The sequence below is a fragment of the Ranitomeya imitator genome, chromosome 1, assembly GCF_032444005.1.
Source record: "Ranitomeya imitator isolate aRanImi1 chromosome 1, aRanImi1.pri, whole genome shotgun sequence".
NCBI classification, from domain to species: Eukaryota; Metazoa; Chordata; class Amphibia; order Anura; family Dendrobatidae; genus Ranitomeya; species Ranitomeya imitator.
Genome location: NC_091282.1, coordinates 116,307,562 through 116,321,774, shown reverse-complemented (window position 1 = coordinate 116,321,774; position 14,213 = coordinate 116,307,562).

Below are 14,213 nucleotides of genomic sequence, written 5' to 3'. Positions count from 1 at the left end.
TGTGCTTATTTTTTGTGGATTTAGCATCCCTGTGAATCACTAAGGCTGGTTTTACACTTGCGTTTCAAAACGCATGCGTTTTAAAAAAAAAAAACGCATGGTGAAAAAACGCATGTAAACGCGTGCAAACGCTGCGGTTTTTTTACGCATGCGTTTTTGCATGTGGTGAAAAAATCGCAGCGTTTTGACGCGTTTACATGCGTTTTTTCATGCGTTTGCGTTTTTTAAACGCATGCTGAGAAATGTGTGACAGCTGCCAATCATCAAAATAAAGTAAAAAACCCACTATAAACAGAAATAGTTAGGGTTATGGGTAGGGTTAGGGGTAGGGATCATAACCCTAACCCTAAAGGGATCCTAACCCTAACCCTAAAGGGATCCTAACCCTAACCCTAAAGGGATTAGGGTTAGGGTTAGGATTCCTTTAGGCTTAGGGTTAGGGGTAGGGTTAGGATCCCTTTAGGGTCAGGGTTAGGGGTAGGGTTAGGATTAGGATCCCTTTAGGGTTAGGGTTAGGATCCCTTTAGGGTTAGGATCCCTTTATCACCTTTATGGTGGGGGGTGGCATATCAGTGTGTTTTCTGTTTTTTTTTTTTTAAATAAAAACGCATGCGTTTTTAAAGCAAACAAACGCATGTGCTTAAAAACGCATGCGTTTCCATTGACTCCAATGTATTTTTTGACACACAAAAAACGCATTAAAAAGGCATGCGTCTTTATGTGTCAAAAAAACGCCTCTCAAAAATACAAGTTGCATTTCTGAAAAAGAACGCATGCAGCAAAAAAACGCATGCGTTTCAAAACGCGACCAAACGCGTACAACAAAAAACGCATGCGTTTTCAATGTTAAATATAGGAAAAAACACATGCTTTTTTTGTGCAAAAAACGCTGCAGACAAAAACACAAGTGTGAAACCACCCTAACCTAATATTCAGTTGTTACCCATAGTTTTTTTTAGAACTGCTTCACATCCATGTTGCATAGAGTCAACCAACTTCTTTGACCTGTTATTCTAGCTCAGGATGCTCGGATTACATCCCACAATTTTTGGGCATTTGTTGACTTTGCCTCATCAACGGCATTTCTGCTGTCACCCCACAAGAGTTCTATCGGGTTATGGTCCGGGGATTTGGCTGGCCACTCCATAACCTCAATTTTGTTGGACTGGAACCAAGATTTTGCTCGTTTACTGCTGTGTTTAGGGTCGTTGTCTTGTTGAAACACCCATTTCAAGGGCACATCCTCTTCAGCGTAAGGCAACATGACCTCTTCAAGTATTTGAATAAATACAAACCGGTCCATGATCCCTGGTATGCAGTAAATCGGGCTGGCACCATAGTAAGAGAAACATGCCCATATCATGATGCTTGCTCCACTATGCTTCACTGTCTTCAGTGTACTGTAGCTTGAGTGCAGAGTTTGAGGGTCATCTGACGAACTGTCTTCGGCTCTTGGACCCAAAAAGAACAATTTTACTTTCATCAGTCCACAAAATGTTTCTCCATTTCTCTTTAGGCCAGCTGATGTGTTCTTTGGCAAATTGTATCCGCTTCAGTACGTTTTTTTGTTTTTTAACAGTAGGACTTTGTGGGAACTTCTTGCTAAGGCTTCTTTCACACTTCAGTTATTTGGCGTCAGTCACTACCGACATAGTGACGGATTGACGGATCCGTCACAATTGTTGTAAAAACGGTTCTAACGGATCCGTTTTTTTGACGGATCCGTTACTTGGGGGTTGTCTGGGAAAAGTATCTTCTTTTTGGAGCATGCGCAATTGAAAAAACGGATTGGGGCGACGGATCCGCCGAAAAAACGGTTGCGGCGGATCCGTCACCCATAGGCGCCCATTCTATGGAACGGCGGACGCGACGGATCCGTCGCGATCCGCCATTTCGGCGTTGACAAAAAACGTTTCAATGTCCGTCTATTTTCAGAAAACGTCCGCCAAATTTCGACGGATCCGTCGCATGGCGGATGGAACGGACGACCATCCGTCACAATCCGTCACTAATGCAAGTCTATGGGAAAATAACGGATCCGTCAAAAAAAATTGACGGATCCGTTATTTGAGGAAAATGGCGGTTTTAGACTGACGCCAAATAACTGAAGTGTGAAAGAGGCCTAAGAGATTAGCTTCACACAGGCGTCTTCTGTCACAGTACTCACAGGTAACTTGAGACTGTCTTTGGCCATCCTGGAGCTGATCATTGGCTGAGCCTTTGCCATTCTGGCTATTCTTCCATCCATTTGAATGGTAGTCATCCTTTTGTTCCACGTCTCTTTGATTTGGCTTTCCATTTTAAGGCTATGTGCACACGTTGCGGATTAGGTTTAGGAATTTCTGGTGCGGATTCTGCCTCTCCTGGCAGAAAACGCACCTGCGGATGTATCACGTTTTTTGTGCGTTTTTGCTGCGGTTTTCTTGTGGATTTGCTGCGTTTTTTACGCCTGCGGTTTTCTATAATAGAATGGGTACAAAAACGATGCAGATTCACAAAAAAGAAGTGACATGCTACTTCTTTTAAACCACAGCGTTTCCGCAGCGGATTTTCCGCAAAGTGTGCACAGCATTTTTTTTCCTTATTGATTTACATTGTACTGTAAATCAATTGTGGATCTGCTGCGTTTCTGCACCTCAAAAAACGCTGCGGATCCGCAGAGAATCTGCAACGTGTGCACATAGCCTAAAGCATTGGAGATCATTTTAGATGAACAGCCTATCATTGTCTGCACTTCTTTATAAATTTTATCCTCTCTTGTAATCAATCAACTTTTTACTCAAGGTACGCTGTTGTTCTGAAAATATTTGCGTTCCTATGCGGTTGCCGGACATGTCAAAACGCCACATGCGGACACATCCGCATACAACACATGTCTCTGTGTACCCAATGTTAAAGATAGGTACGCAGAACAAATGCGGAGTAGGCAGAGCTTAAGGGAGGAAGAAGGGAGGAAGTACAAAGCCATCCATAAACCAGCCAAATGCTAATGTGAAACCAGCCTTACACACATCCCCGGGGTTTAAAATTAAAATTAAAATGGCCCATTTATCAAGAAGACACTATTCACTATGCCTCCAACACGGATTCGTCGAGTGAGGAAGATTCCATATTTATCTATTCCTCCTCTTCATCTAGCAGGACCCCCAGCAAGGCGCCTTAGGACCCAGGCAACTCCTGCAGTAATCGATCCCATGGATTGCACCCCCCCAAAGAAAAGTATCAGAACCGTCATTCCAGGTTTTCATCGGCATCTCAGGAATCCAGTTTGACACCACTGGCCTCACTGAAATTAACTTCTTCAATTTCTTTTTCAGTGATGAAATAATAAATGTTATGGTGGCCCAGACAAACCTGTATGCCAATCAATTTTTCACCCAAAATCCCACATCATCATATGCCAAATAGACCCCTGTAAATGCCGCAGAGTTGATGACATTTTGGGGAATTTTGCTGCATATGGGCATAATCCGAAAACCAGTATTCCACATGGCCATGACAAGGACAAGAGTTGAAGCAATCCAAAAATGTTTGCATTATAGTGATAATGCGCAGTGTCCTCCCCAAGACGATCCAAACTTTGACTGCCTATATAAAATTCGGCCAGTGGTTGAACACTTCATCAGAAAATTTGCTGAGGCATACACACCCCAGAAGGACATCGCCATAGACGAATCTCTGGTTCATTTCCAAGGGAGGCTAAAATTCCGACAATACCTGCCCAGTAAGAGGGCCATGTAAGGAATAAAACTGTACAAACTGTGTGACAGTACTTCAGGGTACACCCACAGATTTAGGGTCTACGAGGGTAATGAGACCCAAATTAACCCCTGTGAATGCCCCCCTGCCCTGGGGGTGAGTAGGAAAATTGTGTATTAATTGCGGCACCCACTGCTGGATAAGGGTTATCACCTCTACAATGATAACTTTTACACCAGCATCCCGCTCTTCAAGACCCTCTCTGTTAGAGGTACAGTTGCATCTGGCACCGTTCAAAAAAAAAAAAAATCAGTGAGGCCTCCCTAAGCCGCTAATTGGTCAACTGCTGAGAAAAGGCGAAAGCAGAACCCAATGAAGCAACAACATAATGTTGGCAAGTATAAGGAGAAAAAGGATATCCTTATCTTGACCACCATACACCATGACAACAGTTCCCTTGTCAATGTTCCTGGTACAACACAAGTCCCAAAGCCAGATTGTATCTCGGATTACAATCAGTACATGGGGGTGTAGATCTCTCAGATCAAGTCCTGCCATGCAAAAAGATAACGTATGGTACAAAAAATTGGCCATGCACATTCTACAGATGGCACTGTACAATGCTTTCGTTCTGCAGGTAATACGGAGTCCTTCCTTCAGGACGTAGTCATCAAGGCCCTAATGTTTGGCACTCAGGAAGGTGAGAGCCCCAATACTTCTGAAACTGATAGTGCCCGTATTGTCCCAGGTCAACATTTCCCAGGAAAGGTTCCCCAAACGGTGAGGAAAGAACGATCACAAAAACAGTGCAGAGAGTGCTCCAAGAGGGGAATCCGAAGGGACAAAATTTACCAGCGTGAAACCTGCCTTGAGAAACCTAGCCTTTGCTTTAAGGATCGCTTTAAAGCATACCATTCATCAACAAATTAATAACATTTGTTTTTACCCTGTTGACACAACACACTTTCATAATCTGATGTTCTCAACCAAAAGCAATATAATCATTACTATAAAACTATGCCTCTAAATTCCATTAGGGGTGTAGTTTCCAAAATGGGGTCACTTGTGGGAGATTTCCAGTTTAAGCACATTAGGGGCTCTGCAAACGCGACTAGAAGCTTGCAGATCATTCCACCAAAGTTTGCAATCCAAATCGTCACTCTTTCCCTTCCAAGCCATGCCGTGTGCCCAAACAGTGGTTTTCCCCCACATATAGGGTATCAGCGTACTCAGGAGAAATTGCACAACAACTTTAACAGTCCATTTCATCCTGTTACCCTTGTGGAAAAAAAAATCACTGCTAAAATATTTTTGGGGAAAAATGTGATTTTTATTTTCACGGCTCTACGTTACAAGCTTCTGTGAAGCAACTTGGGGTTCAAAGTGCTCACCACACAGCTAGATAAGTTCCTTGAAGGGTCTAGTTTCCAAAATGGGGTCACTTGTGGGGGTTTTCCACTGTTTAGGCACATCGGGGGCTCTTCAAACGCAACATGGCATCCGCACTCAATTCCAGACAATTTTGCATCAAAAAAGTCAAAAGGTGCTCCTTCCCTTACGAGCACTGCCATGCGCCCAAACAGTGGTTGTCCCCCACATATGGGGTAGCAGCGTATTCAGAAGAAATTGCGCAACAACTTTAGTGGACCATTTTCTCCTGTTACCCTGGTGAAAATAAAAAAAAGCGTTGCTGAAAGATCATTTTTGTGACTAAAAAGTTAAATGTTCATTTTTTCCTTCCACGTTGCTTCAGCTCCTTCAAATCACCCCCCTTTCGCCCCGTTCAAAATAACCCCCCCTCCCCCAAAAAAAAAATCAAAACACACATTTGGTATCACCGGGTTCAGAATCACCCGATCTATCAATATAAAAAAAGATGAACCCGATCAGTAAATGGCGTAACGAGAAAAAAAGTCAAAACGCCAGGATTACATTTTTTTGGTCATTGCAACATTGCATTAAAATGCAATAATAGGAGATAAAAAGAATGTATCTACACCAAATGGTATAATTAAAAACATCCACTGGGCACACAAAAAATAAACCCTCACCCAAATCAAGATCATGAAAAATGGAGACGCTACAGGTATTGGGCAGGTTAGTAACACTATTAGCCTGCAGATTAAGCACATATTTGCATGTTCATGGTGTTTTTCCTGGTGATAGGTTCTCTTTAAGGCTGATTAATAATTTGTACTTTGTGGTGAACCCTCTGTATTTTCTCTCACAAAGTCTTCCATTTATGGCAGACTGAGATACTGAAACACCTATTCCCTGGAGAGTGTTTTTCACTTGGATGGAGGATGTGAGGGGGGTTTTCTCTTACCCCATGATGGCACCCCGGAGGGATCCGCCCTCAGGGACAGGAAACCCACAGGTTAAAAAGGCGGGACCTCTCCTCCACCTCAGTTCGGTTTCCTGTCCCTGACGGGGAACCCACAGCTCACCGTTCGTCGCGGGATTCCAGGGACCATCGGACCGAATTCAGGCAGCGGGGGGCCCTGCCGCGGTTCCGGGTGGATATCCTCCCTGAGGACACATTCCGGGGTCGGCGGGCCCTGTTGGTATGTGTGGAGAAGCAGTGAAGAGGAGCAAGTCTGCTTCTTCTTTTTCCTACAAATCAGCCGGTAATAGGTAGCGGCGGTTACCTGGGAAACCGCCGGTCTGACGGAGCTCAGAGAAGGGGGTGACGCCGGTCACCAACAGGAGGCTCTGGTATGGGCAGCGGCGGCTGCGGGGATCCCTCCGTCCCTTCTGTGGAGCCGGCGGCTAATGGAGCGCGCGCGAGGCTGGCGCGACTTACTGCGCAGGCGCGGGGGTCACTTCCGGGGCGGCGCAGGGGACCTCTGGGTAATCCGGAAGTCGCCTTGTGCCGCACTGTTACTATATAGCCGGAAGAAAAGGGGCATACCACTGCTCAGAAGACACCACCATGAGTGGAATAGAGCAGTCGGTGGAAGAAATTTCACAGGCCCCTGTGACAAAAAACCCGAAGGAGCGCCGTTCTTCGCGAAAACCTACACAGCGCAGCAGCTCAGGATCCCAGCGCAGCAGAGGCTCTGGTGGATCCAGGAGGGAGACCGTGGTTCAAGTGGAGGAGGCGTCCTCAAGACCTGAACCGGTATCTTCCTCACGATAGGGTAAGTGACACTCCGTGAAAGTGTATATTCTAATAGGGGTTTATTATTATTTTCCTAGGGAAAGAAATGCCAGGGGAAAAGTAAACATAGAGTGTGCCCGCTTTGTTCAGCAGACTTGCCGGACTCATGGGTTAAAAAACTCTGTGCGTCATGTATTAAGAACACCATTAATGAAGAGACTCCGAGTTTCACGTCTGAACTGAAAGACCTAATTAAAACCCAAGTGGCAGACGCACTAAAAAGCATAAAAAACCGTAAGAGAAAACGTAAAGAAAAAACTCCAGATTACAGCTCCAGCGAGGGAGATAGCAAGAGTGAGGATTCAGATAGCTCTACAGCTTCAGAGTCCTCCTCCGCACCTTCAGAAAGCGGCCGCAACTGTTTCCCAATAGATGAAACGGATGCGCTGGTAAAAATGGTTAGGGCGGCTATGGGTCTGGCAGATACTCGTTCCAAAAAAATCTGTGCAAGATCTTATGTTTAGTGGCCTGGAACAAAAGAAGTACAGGGTGTTCCCATTAAACGAAAAAATACAAGCCCTAATAAAAAAGGAGTGGAAGAGACCGGACAAAAAAGTACTGCTAACACCCAAACGAAAATATCCATTTGATGAACCAGCCTGCGCCTCATGGGGAAAGGCGACAAAACTAGACGTCGCCATTGCTAAAGCCTCTAAAAAATTCGCCCTGCCTTTTGAGGATATGGGGACCCTCAAGGATCCTATGGATAAGAAGGCTGATGTCTTCTTAAAGGTTTCCTGGGAGGCCGCCAGCGGGGGGCTAAAACCTAGTATAGCTGCTACTTGTACAGCTAGAGCGCTCATGGTCTGGCTGGATCATTTAGAGACTCAATTAAAGAATAAAACTCCGAGAGAGTCTATATTAGATTCCGTGTCAGCAATGAGAGGTGCCGCGGCATACTTAGCAGATGCCTCAATAGACTCGGTTAGGCTGACAGCAAGATCAGCTTCTTTCTCAAATGCGGCTAGGAGAGCACTATGGCTGAAGTGCTGGCCGGGGGACCTGCAAACTAAAGCCAAGTTGTGTTCCATACCGTGTGAAGGTGAATATTTGTTCGGTCCCACCCTAGACGATGTCCTCGAAAAAGCGGTCGATAAAAAGAAAGCCTTTCCAGGATTCCTAAATCAGTCCCAAAGGCGGCCCTTTCGAGGGAGAAGGTTCACACAAAGGCGCCCCCCAAAAAACCAAAAAGAGGGGTGGGAAGACAGAAAATTCAAAAGAGGAGGTTTCATGTTTAACAAACCAGATAATAAAAAACAACCACAATGAGGGTGCGCCCCAGGTAGGAGGGAGACTGACCCACTTTCTTCAAACCTGGGAAAAAATTTCTGGAAGTGCCTGGACTTTAAACATCATAAAGACGGGCCTAAGACTAATTTTCCACACAATACCGCACAATCAGTTTGTAGTTACACCACAAAGAAAGTCGGAGATCGAGCAACTAAGTATCCAGAGAGAAGTCCTCAGCCTTCTGGAAAAGAAAGTCATACAGGAAGTTCCGCAACAAGAAGAGACGAGGGGATTTTATTCTCCGCTTTTTCTTCGAACGAAGCTGGACGGAACTTTCAGGGTAATAATAAATTTGAAACAATTAAACAAATACCTGGTGATAGAAAAATTCAAAATGGAAACAATAAAATCATGTGTCAGATCCCTTATCCCGTCTTGTTTCATGACTGTTATAGACTTAAAAGACGCATACTATCATGTGCCAATCCATCCAGAGTTCCGAAAATACCTCAGAGTTGCAGTGATGATACAAGGGAAATTAAAACATTACCAATACAGGGCTCTTCCGTTTGGTCTAGCCATTGCCCCGAGGGTATTTACAAAATTAATGGCGGAAGTAATGGCCCATATAAGGGAACAAAACATATTGATTGTGCCTTATCTGGACGACCTTCTAGTGATGGGCAGTTCCTCTCTACATTGCAGCAAGCAACTAAGCAGAGTGATGGTAGCCCTATCGAATCTAGGATGGTTTTTGAACCTGGAAAAGTCCAGACTTATTCCGTCTCAAGTACAGTTGTACTTAGGGATATTAATAGACTCAACAAAGCAAGAGTGTCGTCTGCCGGAAGGAAAAGTATCCAACATGATACACCTAGCGAATCATCTGAGTCTCTCTCCTCTGATCACGCTAAGGAAAGCCATGTCCATACTGGGGTCAATGACATCCTATATCCCTGCGGTCCAATGGGTCCAGAGCCACTCGAGAGATCTCCAGTGGGAAATACTAGAGGCGGTACCCCACGCAGGAGGAAATTTAGAGAAGCGGTTAAAAATATCCTCTCGGACAAAAGCTTCCTTAGCTTGGTGGACGGATCCGTCCAATCTCAGGAGGGGGGTCCCATGGGTGTGGCCGGTCTCTGTAATCCTGACCACAGACGCAAGTCCTTGGGGGTGGGGGGCCCACCTAAACAGGCAAATTGCCCAAGGTCCTTGGTCAGGGGAAGAAAAAGATTTTACTTCAAACATGAAAGAGCTTTTGGCAGTTCAGTAAGCCATCAATCATTTTTTAACATCCCTCCGTTCCCACCACGTGAGAGTACTGACGGACAACAGGGTGGTAGTAGCATATTTAAATCATCAGGGAGGGACGAGGTCTCAATCCCTAATGAAAGTGACAAATTTCATCATGTCACAAGCAGAAGCCAACCTGTCCTCCCTGACAGCCCTTCACATAAAAGGGTCAGAAAATCAAACTACAGATTTTCTAAGCAGAACTCAATTAAAACAGGGGGAATGGGAATTAAATCCAAAAATATTCAAACGCATAGTGGATCTTTGGGGGGCCCCGGATATAGATCTATTTGCAAACAATCAAAATCGGAAAACGGAGGCCTTCTGCTCGATAGATCCTCGGGGGAGTCCAGTGGCTATAGACGCATTGTTAATTCCATGGAATTTCCATCTAGCTTACGTTTTTCCTCCGATAGCTCTTATTCCCTTGGTCTTGAAGAAAATCAGGGAGGACAGAGCCAAAGTCATATTGATAGCCCCATTCTGGCCGAAAAGAATATGGTTCCGCCTAATGTCCATAGCGGATCCGTGGGTACTACCAGATATCCCAGACCTTCTGCATCAGGGGCCAGTGAATCACCCACAAATAAAAAGTTTACATATGACGGCCTGGCTTTTGAAAGGGAACTGTTAACAAAAAGGGGTTTTTCTTCTAATCTAATTTCTACCCTGCTGGCCAGTAGAAAACCAATAACCACCAGAGCGTACGGTAAAGTTTGGAAAAAGTTCCTCTCCACTTCAGGGGTTATCCTATCAGATCAAATCCCAATTCAAGAAATTCTAGAATTTTTTCAAAAAGGATTAGAGAAAGGCCTGGCAACAAACACTCTGAAAGTTCAGATTGCAGCATTGGGTGCCCTTTATAACCAGGATTTGCGGGGAATCACTGGGTAAAAAGGTTTATTAGAGCATCTACTAGGTCCAGACCAATTGTACATCTCACCTCTCCTTTATCTCAGGCTCCATTAAAAATAATATCTTTGAAAACCTGCTTATTAGTAGCCCTAACCTCAGCTCGCAGGATTAGTGATCTGCAGGCCTTATCAGCTTACCCGCCTCTAACCCAAATATTAGATGACAGAGTAATCCTTAAAACTGATCCTTCTTACCTCCCTAAAGTGGCGTCAAAATTCCACAGATCTCAAGAGATAGCCTTACCATCTTTTTGTCCTAAACCTAAAAACAAAAAAGAGGAGGCTCTACACACACTAGATGTAAAGAGATGTCTAACACACTATCAGCTACAAGGGAGTGTAGGAAAGGGAGAGCTCTGTTTGTCTGCTTTCAGGGACCAAATAAGGGTCACAAAGCATAGAAGGCCACATTGGCAAGGTGGGTAAGAGACGCCATCAAGATGTCGTATATCTCATCCGGGGAACAAGCTCCAGACACAATTAAGGCCCATTCAACCAGGTCGGTGGCAACCTCTTGGGCAGAACGTGGTGGAGCATCAATAGATCAAATATGTAGAGCAGCCACCTGGTCTTCCCCCTCTACATTCTTTAAGCACTATCAGCTTAATCTATCCTCTCCCTCAGACTTAACTTTTGGTAGGAGAGTTCTTGAGGCAGTAGTCCCACCCTAGATACTCATTCTTTGAAATTCTCTCCGTGGTGCCGTCATGGGGTAAGAGAATATCGTAGTTACTTACCGATAACGGTATTTCTCTGATCCCATGACGGCACCTGTATATTCCCTCCCTTCACGTATGGGTGTCCACACTACTAATATTTTAAGTCACGAGGTGTGCATAATTAAAAAAAAAAAAAAAAAAAAAAGGAGCTTATATAAGTTATAAATGTATAGTTATGTTTTTTTTGTGTGTATAATAACAACAAATTAAGTTACAGCAGAAATTCCCTGCAAGGCTCTGTAAACCAAACTGAGGTGGAGGAGAGGTCCCGCCTTTTTAACCTGTGGGTTTCCTGTCCCTGAGGGCGGATCCCTCCGTGGTGCCATCATGGGATCAGAGAAATACCGTTATCGGTAAGTAACTACGATATTCTTCACCATGGAAAGATTATATGATCATCGACCACTGATGTCTTCCTTGGATATCCAGATCTTTTTCAGTTCCCAAGTTATCCAGTGCATTTTTTTTTACAGAATGTACCAAACTGTTAATTTTGCCATATCTAACATTTCTGCTCTCTCTCTGATGGATTTATTTATTTTTCCTTCAACCTAATGATGGTCTGTTTCACTGCCAGCGAGAACTCCTTTGACCGCATGTTGCGGTTTCACAGCAACAGCTTCCAAATGCAAATGCCACACCTGGAATCAGCCCCAGACCGTTTACCTGCTTAATTGATGATGGCTTAATGAGGGAAAAGATCATGCAGCCCATTAACCCCTTAACTCCCCCCCCCCCCCCCCCCGCAGCCTGTTTTCACCTTCATGTCAAGGCTAAATTTTACAATTCTTACCAGTATCACTTTACGTGATAATTAGTGATGAGCGAGTGTACTCGTTGCTCGGGTTTTCCAGAGCACGCTCGGGTGACCTCCGCGTATTTATGACTGCTCGGAGATTTAGTTTTCATCACTGCAGCTGAATGATTTACAGCTACTAGCCAGCTTGATTACATGTGGGGATTCCCTAGCAACCAGGCAACCCCCACATATACTCAGGCTGGGTAGTAGCTGTAAATCATTCAGCTGCCGCGATGGAAACGAAATCTCTGAACACTAACTAATACTCAGAGATCACCCGAGCAATGAGTACACTCGCTCCTCACTAGTGGTAATACCTCTGGGACACTTCAAGAGATCTCAATGATTCAGAGAATGTGACATATTGTACTTTATGATAGTGGTAAAATTAGTGGTAAAATTTGTTCGATATGACTTGCATTTATTTGTGAAAATATCGTAAATTTGGCTAAGATTTAGAAAATTTCTCAATTTTAAAACTTTAAATATTCCATGTGTAGCTCTCTCCCCATCATGTGTCTCACTCATCATACTACATGTTTCTCTCTCCATCACACTCCAAGTCTCTCACCCCTGCTATTCCATGTCCATCTCTCTCCCCTGCTATTCCATGTGTATCTCTCTCCCCATCACGCTCCATATGTGTCTCACTCATCATACTACATGTCTCTTTCTCTCTCTCCCCCATCAGTCTCTCTCAGCCATACTAATGTATCTCTCACACCCCTCTACAATGCCTGGCCCTTCACTGCAGACCTGGAGCTCCTTCTTATCATACTGATGGAGGAGTCGCAGACAGCTGCAGCTCCGATAATGCTATAGTGCTGCTCCATACACACCAGATGTCTTCACTCTTCCTCAGGTCCACCATGCTGCTGAGCCCACTGTGTTCTGCTCCTCTGTAAACAAGCTGTGCTTCTGATGCAGTAACTGCTGGTGATAGCAGATCACAGGGCAGTCACACACAAAATGGCGCTGCCCTGTGATGCTGCTCTTCATTCTGCCCCAGGGATATTAGACCACCCAAAAGGGGAGGGAAATGGTGATCTAAGGAGTTACTGCCCCAATTTTTCAGCTAACAGTAAAGCTGGTAAGTCTTACTATAGCTGCTTGAGGTCTAAAACGGAAAATTCTCCCCCTAGTGGTAAATACATATATATGTAAAACAATATATATAATATTTTTCATATATTAATGTTTGCAAACAGTGCAAACATTGCATTAACACATTTTAATTACTATTTTAAGCTTAATTTCACAAAAAAACAAACTACAAGAAATCTGGTGGCACCTTCCCTTTAAACCAGAGCTATGTCACCCAAAATAGTCAATAAATAACATTTATGAGTATGACATGTCTACTTTATATATGCATTATTTTTAAAACTTTTTTTTTTAAGGAAGCAAAAAGGGTTAAAGGTTGGTCAGCAATTTATAATTTGTCCGACAAAATTTACAACACGATTTTTCTAGGGACTACAGCACATTTGAAGTGACTTTGGCGGCTTTATATGAAGCAAAGTACCCAAAAGTGACACCATTATAAAAACTGTACCCCTCAAACTGCTCATAACCACATCTAAGAAGTTTATTAACCATACAGGCGCTTCACATGAATTAATTCAATGTGGGAGAAAAAAATTTTTTTACTTTGGCTCCAATTTTTTTTTATTTTCACAAGGGTAACAGGAGAAAATGGATCGCAAAACTCATTGTGCAATTTCTCCAGAGTAAGCCGATACCCCATAAGTGTGCGGAAACTACTGTTTGGATTCATGGCAGGGCTTGGAAGGGAAGGAGCATCTTTTAACTTTATTCCAGCCATTTTTGTGTTTAAAGAGAGCAAACACCGTGTCGCATTTGGAAAGCCTCTGATGTGCCTAAACAGGGAAACCCACAACTGGCCATAGTTTGGAAATTAGACCCCTCCAAGAATTTATTTAGATGTGTGTTGAGCATTAGTGATGAGCGAGTATACTCGTTGCTGAGTTTTCCAGAGCACGCTCGGGTGATCTCCGAGTATTTATGACTGTTTGGTGATTTAGTTTTTGTTGACACAGCGGCATGATTTACGGCTGCTAGCCAGCCTGAGTACATGTGGGGGTTGCCTGGTTGCTAGGGAATCCCTACATGTATTCAAGCAGGTTAGTAGCTGTAAATCATGCAGCTGATGCAATGAAAACTAAATATCCGAGCAGTCAAATACTCGGAGACCACCAGAGCGTGATCAGGAAAACCCGAGCAACGGGTACACTCGCTCATCACTATTGAGCATCTTGTACCCACAGGTGCTTCAAAGAATTTTACAATGCTGAACTGTGAAAAGGAAAAAAAAAAAATATTTTCTCCACAAAAATGAAATGAGAAAATTAACCCCCAAATTTGTTGTGCAATTTCTC